Source organism: Protopterus annectens, chromosome 9.part0, assembly GCF_019279795.1.
Source record: "Protopterus annectens isolate FY-2018-M chromosome 9.part0, PAN1.0, whole genome shotgun sequence".
Taxonomy (NCBI): Eukaryota; Metazoa; Chordata; order Ceratodontiformes; family Protopteridae; genus Protopterus; species Protopterus annectens.
The window spans coordinates 1,293,539,165-1,293,551,712 of record NC_056743.1 but is presented as its reverse complement, the minus strand read 5'-3'; positions in this window follow the sequence as shown (position 1 = coordinate 1,293,551,712).

Here is a 12,548-nt window from a genome sequence, read left to right as displayed (position 1 = left end):
AAAAAAAAAAACGAAGTAACAAAACCAAAACCCAAAGGGTGTAAGAAGGGGTGCAAGCCCTCATGCACCCCCACACCCCACTACTTAAATATACCAACTAGATCGAGCTACAGTGTAGGGAAGGGGAAATTTTCCATTTCCACACTGTAGTGCACTGATGTGCAGTCTCGGAGTTGGTATATTTAAGTAGCTGGGGGTGTGGGGGGTGCAGAGGGGCTTGCCCCCCTGCTAAAACCCTTTTATTTATTTATTTTTTTTGTTTAATTTTTTCTTTTACATCTTCAAACATTTAAATGTTCGATCTCTAAAGGTTGACCTTTAGAGATTCAGACATTTAATCGTTTGTTGATGTAATATAGACCCCATTTACAATGAGCTTTGCACACAATTGTGTATTGCTTTTGAGGTTGCAGACATAGCTAAAGAATGCTATGTGGTTGTCCTTGGCCTGGAAGGCCAAATTTACCTCACATTTGGCTTTGGTAGACTTTATTGCTCCTCTGAGTTGCTTATTTAGTTTGAAGAGTGTTTTTATCCTGCTGGGTACTGCACCTCTTAATTTTTCCCAAGCTTTTCTTCCTTTTGTTATACAGTCTATTGATTTTGTGATTCCACTATGCTGGCTTGTTTTTCTAGTTAGTTCTGTACTTTTTCCTGGTGGGTACAGCTGCCTCCATTCAGCTATTAACGTGCTTGTACAGGGTTTTGGTGAACAGTTCTGCATAGGCAGCAGTGTTCTCAGGGTTTACGGGGGCTTGAAATTTTGCCAGGTTATCACTTAATAGCAGGAAGTTAGCCTTAGAGTAATTCCTGAATTCGAAGGTTATCTGGGGGTGCAGGTTTTATTTTTACTTCAAATTAGACCATTTTGTGGTCTGACCTTAACAGGGAAGACATTACAATAGGGGGTGTGCAGCACTCTCCCATATTAGTGAGGATCAGATCCAGTATGGTTGCACCCCTGATTGGTGTACAGGCAATCTGGTCCAGGGAGTTTGTATTTACAAAATCCAGGAATCTGTCTGCCTGTACATTTGGTGTCATATAGGATTCCCAGTTAATAGTGGGTCAGTTAAAGTCACCCATGAATATGGCATTGGGTTGTATGGTGAGTGTTTCCAATAAGTTTAAATACATGGTATGGGTTTCCTGGGTCATAGAGGGGGACCTATAGTTTGCAAGGAAGTGGTATTTTTTTTTTGTTGTTTTTTTGCATTTCCTTATATTACTTTTTTCTTTCTGCCTTTTATTATTTTCCCATATTATTTTTTTATATTTTTCTGTAAGTTTTATTCACCATTCTGATCAATTTTTATAAAAAAATATCTCATTGCTAAATGATCTTTCCACATCTCTGTCATAACTTCTTAACCTTTTTCATTCCACTCCTTTTCATTAATCCCTTTAATTCCTTTCCCTACTGTATTGTGTTCTTTATTTTCATCTGTTTCAATTAATATACCCAAATAATCAGAAAAAAACTGTTTCCATTGCTTCATCTATCATTGTCTTCATAGCTTTTAATAATAGAAAATAATGTATTTCTGTTTTTAACTTTCCTCTTAGATATGCACTTTTATTTAAATTCCATATCTCTAAATTTCTACATTTTAATATTTCTTCCATTGCTTTCTTATATAATCTATTTTCTTTTTATGTGTTATATCACAATTAAAATCTGTTATCATTAGATCCATATTTACTATAATATAATCTAACATCTTTTGAAATAATGTTTCCCTTTTTTATATATCCCATATGTATATACTTCTATTAATCTATACACTTACATATTCCACTTAAAATCCACTATATTAACCTCCTAGTTTAACTAAAGTGCAATCCAAAATTTGTATTCCCTTCCTATGTAATATAGCCATCCGTAAACATTTTTCATTTCCCAAACTCCATATTATTTTACCTTCTCCATAAAGTTTCTGTCTGTTCTCTTTCTTCTTAATTTAAAAATCTAATATCCTCCAGTAATATCAGATCTATCTCACACACATAATACTGTTCTAACACTCCTGTTCTCCTTTTTAAATTCTTTATACTATTAACATTAATAGATAAAATCCTAAGGTTATTTGTTGTCTTCCTCTTTAATTTGTAGTGATTTTTTTATTTATCCATTCCCTTTCTTTTTAATTTTCATTCCTACATCCTGGATTTTTCTTTTTCTGTCTTTAACCATTTTCCCGATTGTGCTTTCCTTTCTAACCATTTTGCAGTTTATTTCCTTTCCATTACTGACGTCTGTCCCACTTTCCTTCTCCCATCCCCTTTTTGTCAATTAACCATTTCTTCTCGGTTTATATCATTGTTTTCCTTATACATTCTTGTAATTCCTCCTGCTAGTCTTCTTTCTTTCTCACAATCCATCCATACATGATCTGTTTGCTTACATTTATAACACATTTTTCACAGTTTTAGCATCATATTCAGTTTCCTCACATATGCATAACATATTTTTACAACAATTGTTTACAAAATGCCCCTCCTTCCCACAGAAAAACCCATTTTTGATTTCCCCCAGTATTTAATCACAGCATTGTTACCATCAACAGTTATTATACTTGGAATGTGTATTATTTTACCATTTTCCATTTCTAAAATCCCTGTCTACAGTCCTCTCTTATCAATAACTTGAGTCCTTCACTTCAGCACAAAAATTCTTTAGCAAATACTTTTTAAAAGTCTTTCTTTCAGTTTCAGTTCAAAACTGAATATTAACTTTTTTTGCGTCTCTCGGAAAAAAGTCTGCACAACATATTTATTCCATGGATATATGTCTTTTTCCTTTTCATATTTGTCCAAAATTGTTTCTAAGATTTCAACATTTTCAATAAAATGTCACAGTCAGTCTCTTCTTTTATTAAAATGAAAGCTTTTACCTCCTGTGCCTTTATACCCAAAGGCACAACAATCTTGTCCCAAACATCATACATGTCCATTTCTCTCTCTTCCCTACTCTGAAGTCTCACCACAAACGTTTTCCTTTTCCATTTCTTTTTTCTTCCTCTCTCCTTGAAGTTCTTTCTGTTCGTCGACCACCTCTGCAAAAGATCTTTTCTTCATTTTCTGTCCTTCTTCCTGATGTATTTTGTCCATCATTTCACCCCAAAGTATTTCCTTCCCTGACTCCCGCTCGCTTTGCTCTACCAAGTCTTTTAATATATCATCCTACAACCCTCTAGACTGGAGGGTTGTAATTATAACTCCTTCACCTTGAACTTCCTCCCTTTTCTCTTCAAACAACTCTTTTTGAAACAACTCTTCTGCATCCCCCAGATGATCTCCTTTTCCTTTTTCTTTCACGATCCTCTTTTCTTCTGTAGCTATAAACATCTCCAAGGAGTCTGCATTCGCCTATACTCCATTCTGCTTAGCTGCCATGCTTGTGTGCCATTCTCCCAGCTGCTACTATCTTAAGAATGGAATGAACACTCACACTCATTAGTCTCACGCAGTATGAGTGTCATAACGAGTAGGGGAAGTTCCACAGTGCCCTAACCCAGTCAACAAATGATAAATAAATAAATAAATGTTGTTGTTGTCTTTCGGCTTTTCCTGGTTAGGGGTCGCCACAGCGGAACTCCGGTCCGCTAATGATTGGCAGTAGATTTTTACATGCTGAGTTGCCAGCCCTGACACACAACCTTCAATGAAGGTACGCCCATTCACGCATGTCTCCACACAGAAGACGCTCTAGCTGAGAATCGAACAGGACAACTTCTTACTGTGAGGTGACAACGCTACTGCAGCACCACCACCGCATTGTATCATAAATAAATAAATAAAATAAATGGAAGTATCTAAACCTTAAATAAAGAAATCAAATCTAAAATCCATTGCAGTCACACATAAGTGGTGGTCTCACAATTTTCATAGTTCTTGTTCAGTTATTCTGCTGAGAATTACTGGTACTTTTTAGGAGCATTTATTACAGATGCATCTGGACTTATTTGAATTTGATATTCTCCTGTCAAGTTACTCAGGTCTATAAATAAATCAGGATAGTCACTACCTACTGCTGGAGCTCAGCGAAGGACTGTCCCTCATGCTCCCTACCCCAGGACTGGCACCCCCAGAATACTTGCCTTGCAGTCAAGTGCCCAGGCTGCTAACTGAGCTTGGGTCACCTGCACCTTAGTCAGGGCTTTATCACATTATACTACCAGTGAGGCTATGTGAGTGAAAAGTTAATGCTGACTATAGCTAAAAATAAAAAAATTTTGAAATGCAAACTATATTGCTACACTTAATAATAAATGAAATGAAAATAATATATATTTTCATGTCCGATCCAATGTAACATTTATAATGTCAGCCAAGATGTTCACTAAAACCTCAGACAACTTTGAAGTGTGACCAGCACCCATGAGATTTTTACTGTGACAGTCTCCTTAAAAGAGTGTACAAAGTGATATGCATTTCCTGTCTGTGAACTCTCTAATATGCAAAAATGCCTTTTGTCTCAAATTTAAAATTAATAAACTAGAACCAGCTACTAATCTTCAACCTGACAACACTGCATCCCTATTCAACATCACTTTTCTCAATATTCTAAATGTACATGCCCCCATAAGAACAAAAGGAACCAAAGCAAATGCAGCACCCTGGCTCTGCATAAAAAACACATTTATGAACCAGAGGGATAAAGCATGGGGAACCTAAAGTCTAACCTACAAAACTCTCAATAACTCAGAAATAGCACCAAGCAAAATATTAAATATTACAATAAATCATATTACATCAGTCTTCAGACTTTAAATGAAAAGAACCCAACACTCTTCTGGTCTTCAGTCAATCAAGTACGAAATCCTGGCCAAGTCACCCAAGCTATCCCTCTGCTGTCCCCCAGTCAAATTAATCAAAGAACTTGGCCTCCCAGTTCAATACAACTTTCATCAACTTGGTATTGTCTCCCCTAAATCTGTCAACCTCCACTATCCCCCAACCTTCCTCTAAAGCAATCCTCCACCATGAAATGTTCTCCCCAAAACCCATCTCCATCTCTACCATAATAAAACTACTTTTAAAACTGAAACTTGCCAGTGCTGTCCCAGATAACCTATTAGGAGAACTGATTAAAATGGAAGCAGATGCTCTGGCCTACCAAGTTTCTATATTAATTAAGCAATTCATTAAAGAAAACCATGTTCCTAACCCTATGGGAAAAAGAAACTTACATTCTACTTTTACATAAGGGAGGCATTTCCACAGATCTTACCACCTACAGACCAGTAACTATTCTGTCTCCAATGCCAAAAGTCCTTAAGAAATGTACTCATATGCAACTACTTCTCCTTCGTTTCAGACAATAATCTGCTATCTCCAACACACCATGGCTTCAGGGTCTATATCATATACTCAGAGTGGCATTCCATCGAGTGCCTCGTCATCGACACGTAATCAGCGAAGTCACTAAACCACGAACATTTACACCAGTGATTTCTTTCCCTGGGAAAGAAATTGCTTGGCCATCAACATTACTTTGCCATTTTCTCCACTGTAGTGTGATCTTGGAGTTGGTATATTTAGTTAGGGGGTGTGTGTGGGCCAAGCCCCCCACTTTTTTTATGTTTGAAGTGGTGTGTTTGTGTTTTGAGGGCAAGTGATTTCTTTCCCAGGGAAAGAAATCACTGTTGTGAACATTCACAGTTTAGTGACTTCTCTGATTACACGCTGATGAAGAGGCATTCAATGGAATGCCTCTTTGAGGATTTAATATAAACCCCATGGCTTCCACTCCAGTTATAGCACTAGTATGACCCTCCTTAAATTTATTACCACTATAAATCAAAACAGAAATAGGGAACCCAGTCACCACAATCTTCCTTAACATATCAAAGGCTTTTGACATCATTTCACACATATAATTGCTAGAAAATTGTCCTCCCTAGGTTTATATACTTCTTCCTGATGTAGTGTTAAGTGGCCAAATAACATCTTCTCTCTCCTTCCCATAGCAGTTGGAATCCACCAGGGTTCTAATCTAGGTCCTCTCTTAGATGACCTAGACCTCCACTCAGCAAACAAACATACAAAAATTATCCAATAAAATGATCAGTGTTTCTTACTTCACCATTATGAGCATTTGGCAGTTCAGAAGACATAGAAATTTAGATTTTTGACTTCATGTTTTTTCACCACATATAGGTGGGAGCACAATTTACCAAATGCACAGTTTATTACAAGCTGCTATAGTTTTTTATTGTCAACAGGAATTGTTTTTGCTTTTGTCGCAGTTGTTCTACTGTAGACTTAAAGTAAGGAAGTATGACAGCCAAGCAAGCTGGAGTGTGTGGGAGCAGAACCCTCTTCATGTGACTTTCTGTGCATAAAGTTAATGTGATTTAAAGTAGGATATTCTCAAGAAGTTCTGTTATAGAAACAAAGGTGGACAAATATGATTTTACCAAAGTATCTCCTCTTTTTAGATTTGCCATGCTAGACAAGATTAACTGGGAGGTATCAATGGAAATGCAAGCAGTAGAGTACCACAGATCTCAGAAGTGGAAACTCTCCTTTTGGGTATATAATTTCTGACCTCCATACCACAAACTATGACTTATGGCTAACCATATTTACTGATGAATGCAAGTTGGTTCTCATTTTCTTTCTGTTTTCTCACTGATACCAAAGCACTTCAGCAAGAACTAAACCTTACAAATCAATGATGTAAAGAGAAAGGGCTCAGTCTAAATGCAAAAAGGTTTAGCGCTGTTTCCTTTGAGGGAAATACCCCTCATCTGCAACTCACAGCATAGTCAATGCCTTACTCCACATGGGCATAATAGTTAGGGATCTCAACCACTAGATCAACAATTCCCTCACCTTTGACCACCATGTTGTAACAGCAGGAGGAAGTCCTTCTGTCTTATAACACTGATATCCAAGGGTATTACATCTAGGTCAGTGGTGTTACTGTCCCTCTGTACTCTATCTTAATTAGACTAATTACTCAGTACAATGCTCTCATTCGTTATGTACCTTACCAAACATGTCACGCAGAAATGTCACAGAAGTCCCTGAAGAAAAAGATTATTGGCCTAAAGAAAACTCTGGACTACTAAGGCAGACTAGAAGCCATATCTCTGTACAATGTCTTTTACAGACTCCTGTGTGGAGGCCAGAGCCTGGCATTCCAAGCCACTGAAGACCTCACATAACTGGTCTTTTATATCTTCACAGGATAAACTGATACATGAGTACCTGAGCAAGGAACCTCCACCAACATATAAATAAAACATGTTGGAGGGATTGATTCATTACCGAATAGGTGCTCCATTTCTGCATATTAAGGAGCCTTGCCTACTTCAAAACTACTTTTGACAATTGGATGGGTACCTACAAGTTTATCTCTGGCCTGACAAGATTTTCTTCTCCTTGAAGTGTGTGCGTGTGTGTGAGCGAGTGTGCGCGCGTGTGTGTGTGTGTGTGTGTGTGTGTGTGTGTGTGTGTGTGTGTGTGTGTGCATATTTGTGTGTGTGTGTGTGTGTGTGTGTGTGTGTGTGTGTGTGTGTGTGTGTGTGTGTGTGTGTGTGTGTGTGTGTGTGTGTGTGTGTGTGTTCCTCCTGAGGGTTGTAGTTAGCAACGCACACGCTGTCTTTAGACTTACTTGAATTGTTGTAACTACGATCATAAACCCAGAGTTATTTTTGGGATACAGGCTAGGATAGAAAGTTTTGCATATAACCAACACTGCTCTTTCACACTGTCCAATAATAGGCCTGCTGCTCACACTGCAGTAAGAAAGGAAGTAACTAAATGACTAATCACCTGTTTATCTCTTCCTAAAAGAGTCCCAAGCAGTATTTCCTGTATTGCCTCTATTTTCAGTGTGAATGTAAAGTATCGCTTTTCCCTCGTTAAATACATCTGTAGGATAGGGAGGCATGGAGGGATTCAAAATAAAGTAATGCATTTTCTTCACCTGAAGTAGCATTTCAAGAAGTAAGCCTTAAGCAGTGCAAACATGTGTATGTTTGGGAAGACAGCTTCACTTGAAAACATCTGTATTATTAATTTATTTATTTACATTTGTTTACCAGGAAAGCCAGATTGAGCAGAAGCTACTCCCTTTTCAGTGGAGGGCCAGAGAGAGAAAATCACTTTCAAAGAACAATATAAAAATGTAGACATAAATGTAAATTCAAATGTAAAGATATTATTAAGATATTGAGGACATTGTTGAAAAATAGGTATGGATTGCAATAGCAGTATAACACTGAGTTTTTAGTAGGTGAAAGAAAAGATTAGTTTATGTAAGAAAGAAAGAAATGTTACAGTATTTGACAGATTATGGATTTAAATGTTACAGGAGGATTAAGAGTGGAGGTAATGGTGATCAGTTGACAGAGGGGGAGAAGAGTCAATGGGAGGGACAGGGTTGAGAGGACTGAGAAGGAGCACAGTACGATTCAATAATGGGTAGTGAGACAGAATATTAGTGGAGGGGGATACCATCAGCAATAGTATGTTATTAGTAGTTCATATTGCATTAACGAAGTTAAGAAGTTAAGGTGATAGGTAGATAGGGGCCTACCCTCCAAGGGGCTAGTCAGGGCCATTGAAGTAGGAGCAAAGCCTGGAGTATTTGAGATGTCCTTCACTTGTGCTATAAACAGTGGTGGATTAGGGTGTTGCATGTTGGGAATAGGTTCCATGTTTTGGAGACAAATTTAGAGAATAAAACATTGCCTGCAGTATTTCAGGCTTTAGTTGTTTTGACAAGGTGTTTGTTGATGGACTGTAGATTTCTGTTTGAGGTGTACCACTGGAGTAAATATTTGATTGTGAATATTTGATTGTGGGGCACACACAATTACTCTGCTAACATTATTAATTACTCTGACAATATATTTGCTAAATTTACTTATCAAGTTTACAAAAGTTTGTTGTTGATGTGGATAGTCACTAATAGTCCACAGTGGTTCTTCTACGTACTCATTTCCAGAACTATGCAACTGTTTTAAAGATTACAGCACAGGCAACATTTAAAGTGTTGCTGATACATATGGGGACATGATTCAGAGTTTAGAAGTCAATGCAAGCATGTAAACCAGAAAGGATATATACACAGATGTACAGAAAAGCTGACCAGAAGTAAAACATACAATGTGGGAGCGCATTGTTCAGATTAATTTCAGGCTTCAAATCCCACTTTTATTGAAGGCTCATTTTCAAATCTGCTAATGAGCACAGTTTAACCAAATGAGAGATATTCATTAAAAGAATAGTGGCATTCATATTATTGTCCCTCATTCAGATGGCAGTTGAAAGAAGTAACTTCCTTTGTCTTATGTTGTCGCAATGACAGAATTGCTTATATTAAATAAGGGGCACAGGTGTATATAGGACACCTCAAAGTGTTGTGAAGGTTTTGCCCCCCCCAAGAAAATAATGTTTTGGACTTTTGATAAAAGCCATCTGCTTTTGTTTGTGAGAAGTCGTGTTGCTGTTGATTTTGGTAGCTTTGTGTATAGCAGAGTGATGTTGAGAGATATGACTTCTGTCATTTTGATGTTTAATCTGCAATTTGATTTATATAAATTAACAAAGACAGAAGACTTGCCAACATAAATGTTTATTGTACATTTTGAGCAAGTGTAATTCAGAACTGTATATCAATAAAAGTTAGAAGGAATATTTTTCATAACAATCCTTAATATTTGAGAGCTTCTGGGTTTTACAAGTTTAGAAATACTATAGAGTCTGTCTTGAAATAGTGAAAGCAAAGTATGTTAGTTAAAAGAAACATTTGAAAAATTGGACACACACAAAATTAAGATGCAGAAAGACAAATTATGATACTGTAAAACAACAGGGCGAGCCATCATGTAGATGTTATGGTATATTATATGCACTCAATACTTTGTGTTCACGAATGGGAAAATTATGCAATGTACCACTATGCAAAACTGTGCAGAACACAGTTTGCCTTTATTCTTTTTTTGTTGGGGATGCAAGACTGTTTATGATATTTAGTAATATTGCATTCAGTGTACTTAGGTAGATACTGGGCTATCTGCCCAAAGGCATTTATAAGCCTAGCCGGAATGTGTTGGCTTTCGCTGCCCCCTTAGATTAGTTCCCTGTGCCTCTGTCCAGCAGAGCCATTGAAGTGATCCCTGGGGTAAACTTTCTGTTTCCCATCCACTCGTCAAGGTTTAAAATGGAAATACTGCAGTGGGACTCAAACCGTGAATGACTGCTTGTAAGGCAAATGCTCTGCCCACTACACTACTGCTGTACTTAATTGATTATGTAATACATTATTAGAAAGCATGGAAAAAAAAGATATTTTTGATGTGTAGAAGACCAATAATGGACCTTGCAAGGAATAAACTTTCTCCAGCAAATGTCATTTAGTTTGTTACAGATAAGCAGCATTGTGTGGAGGTACTGGTCAATGAAAGTGGAGATGGACATATATAAGACCTTGACCATATTCCTTTGGAATAGAAAGTGCTAGCTTGAACACATGGAGGTTGGACCCAGAGAACTGGAGTAGGAAGTGGTTGAATGCATACAAAACATGATACAATATGTGCTTTGTAGAAAATTAATCCATATGTAGGACTGGCTATGGTAATACAAATTGTGAAGAATATGTCACAAGAAACTGGAAAGTGGTCATGTATATGTGAAATGGAGGGTATTGCAGATCAACTAGATATGATGGAACAATATCAATAATGGCTGGATAATGACTATCGATTGAGAGATGCATCAGAAGAAGAGCAGATAATGACTATCTATTGGGAGATGGGTGAGAAGAGGTTGCAGGAGTAGGTAAACTTGAAGGCATTAGCCCAAAGGAGATCCTGGGTTAGACAAGGAAGTTTTCTTGAGCAATGTTGCTCAGGTTGTAGCTGTGCTTTGTGTAGTGGGCCACTTCTTTATGACACTAAAAGATCTGTACCAGAAAGAAAGGGCAGACTGTGGTGACTGCTGGAAATATGGTCAACAGAGACAGACCAGTTATAAATGGGGTGGGAATTCATTCATGTAGTGGAACTGTAGATGCATGAGCACTTAATGCAGTCAGACATTCATGAGCTAGACATGCAGTGAACATGGAACGTATGTCTATACTAGTTTTACAGGAAAAAAATGATGGCTGAAGATGTAGGGAAAAGGAATATTGGTCTAACATTTAGAATGAAGCAGGTCAAAAGGAATCTTCAAGTTGTCAGAATGCTGGGAATCGGATGTAGAAGGGAGAGAGAGAGAGAGAGAAAGAGAGAGTGCAAAGCCAGAACATGGCTTATGAATGTAAAAATGAGTTTGAGAGATGGTTGACAGGTAAGAGTTGAGTGTTACTGGGTAGACATGGAGGTATGATGCGGAATGCAAGTGAAACAGAAAAGTCTGTGAGGTAGAGGGTTGTAGCTCAGTAAGGCTTCCTCACATGAGAAGATGGTAGATCTGGATGCCAGCCCCAGAAGAACTGAGCATGAGTGCATATAGAGTATGGTATTGTAGTAATGCACTGTGCCTAGTGTGATTTATTTGGCTTTTGAGACAAGATGCATATGGCAGAAGTGTTTTGCCTCATGGAATGTTTTAAGGGATACTGCATTTACTGATGTCTGTTGGGGGGGTCATAGCAAATCAACATGATCTCAGAAGAGATAGCCAGTGATTTTTTGGGTGAGTGTTAGCTCATTTGATTGTGGCTCAGACATTTATAGGAACAAAATGGCATGAGATATTTAGTCACAGCAGCTTTTATACCTTCAAGTCTAACAGCATATTTGAGCAATTTTGTCCATGACAAGTTGTATTTTCATGCAATCAGTATTCATGCTTGCATTATATGTGACAATATATATTTTAATGGATGCTGTTCATATTTTTTCTGGTGCATTATATTTGCTTCTAGATTTTATTTGTACATAGAACTGTGTGAAAATTCAATAAAATATTTAGTACAAACATTTATGAAACATTGTCAAAGAAGCTGATATAGCTATATATCAGAGTAAGTTGCTTAAAGTTTAACTTTAATCAAATATCACCAAAGTCTGCAAAGTAAATATGATCTTACTGAAGTTATTTTTTTTCAGTTTTCTCCTGTCGATCAGTAAAAACGTATCCATTTGCTACACTGTTAAGGAGGTCAGTCTTTTTTAAACACTGCAGTTTGACAGTAGACCATTTGCTTCAGAAATAATAACATATTATAAAACCTTAAATCATAGTTTTAAAAGCAACCTGCATAGTATTGAATGAAATTTGGAAATCTTCCATCTACAAATTTAAATAATCCAACTGATCTGACAATTAAGACTGACTTTTTTTCAAGCTGCACAGTAATGGCCTAGAACTTTCCATAACAGGATTTTAAGTTGAAATCAGCTGTATCACAATTAAGATAATCTCATCATGATCAATATTCAATCTAAATACTTAATAGCATATACAGCTAATTCTAATTTGGATGGTGACATTAAAAAAAATTAGTATTTAACCAAGATTTACAAGTAGGGGAGAAGTAAACACGTTACCATATTCTGTCTAAATATATCTGAATGGTT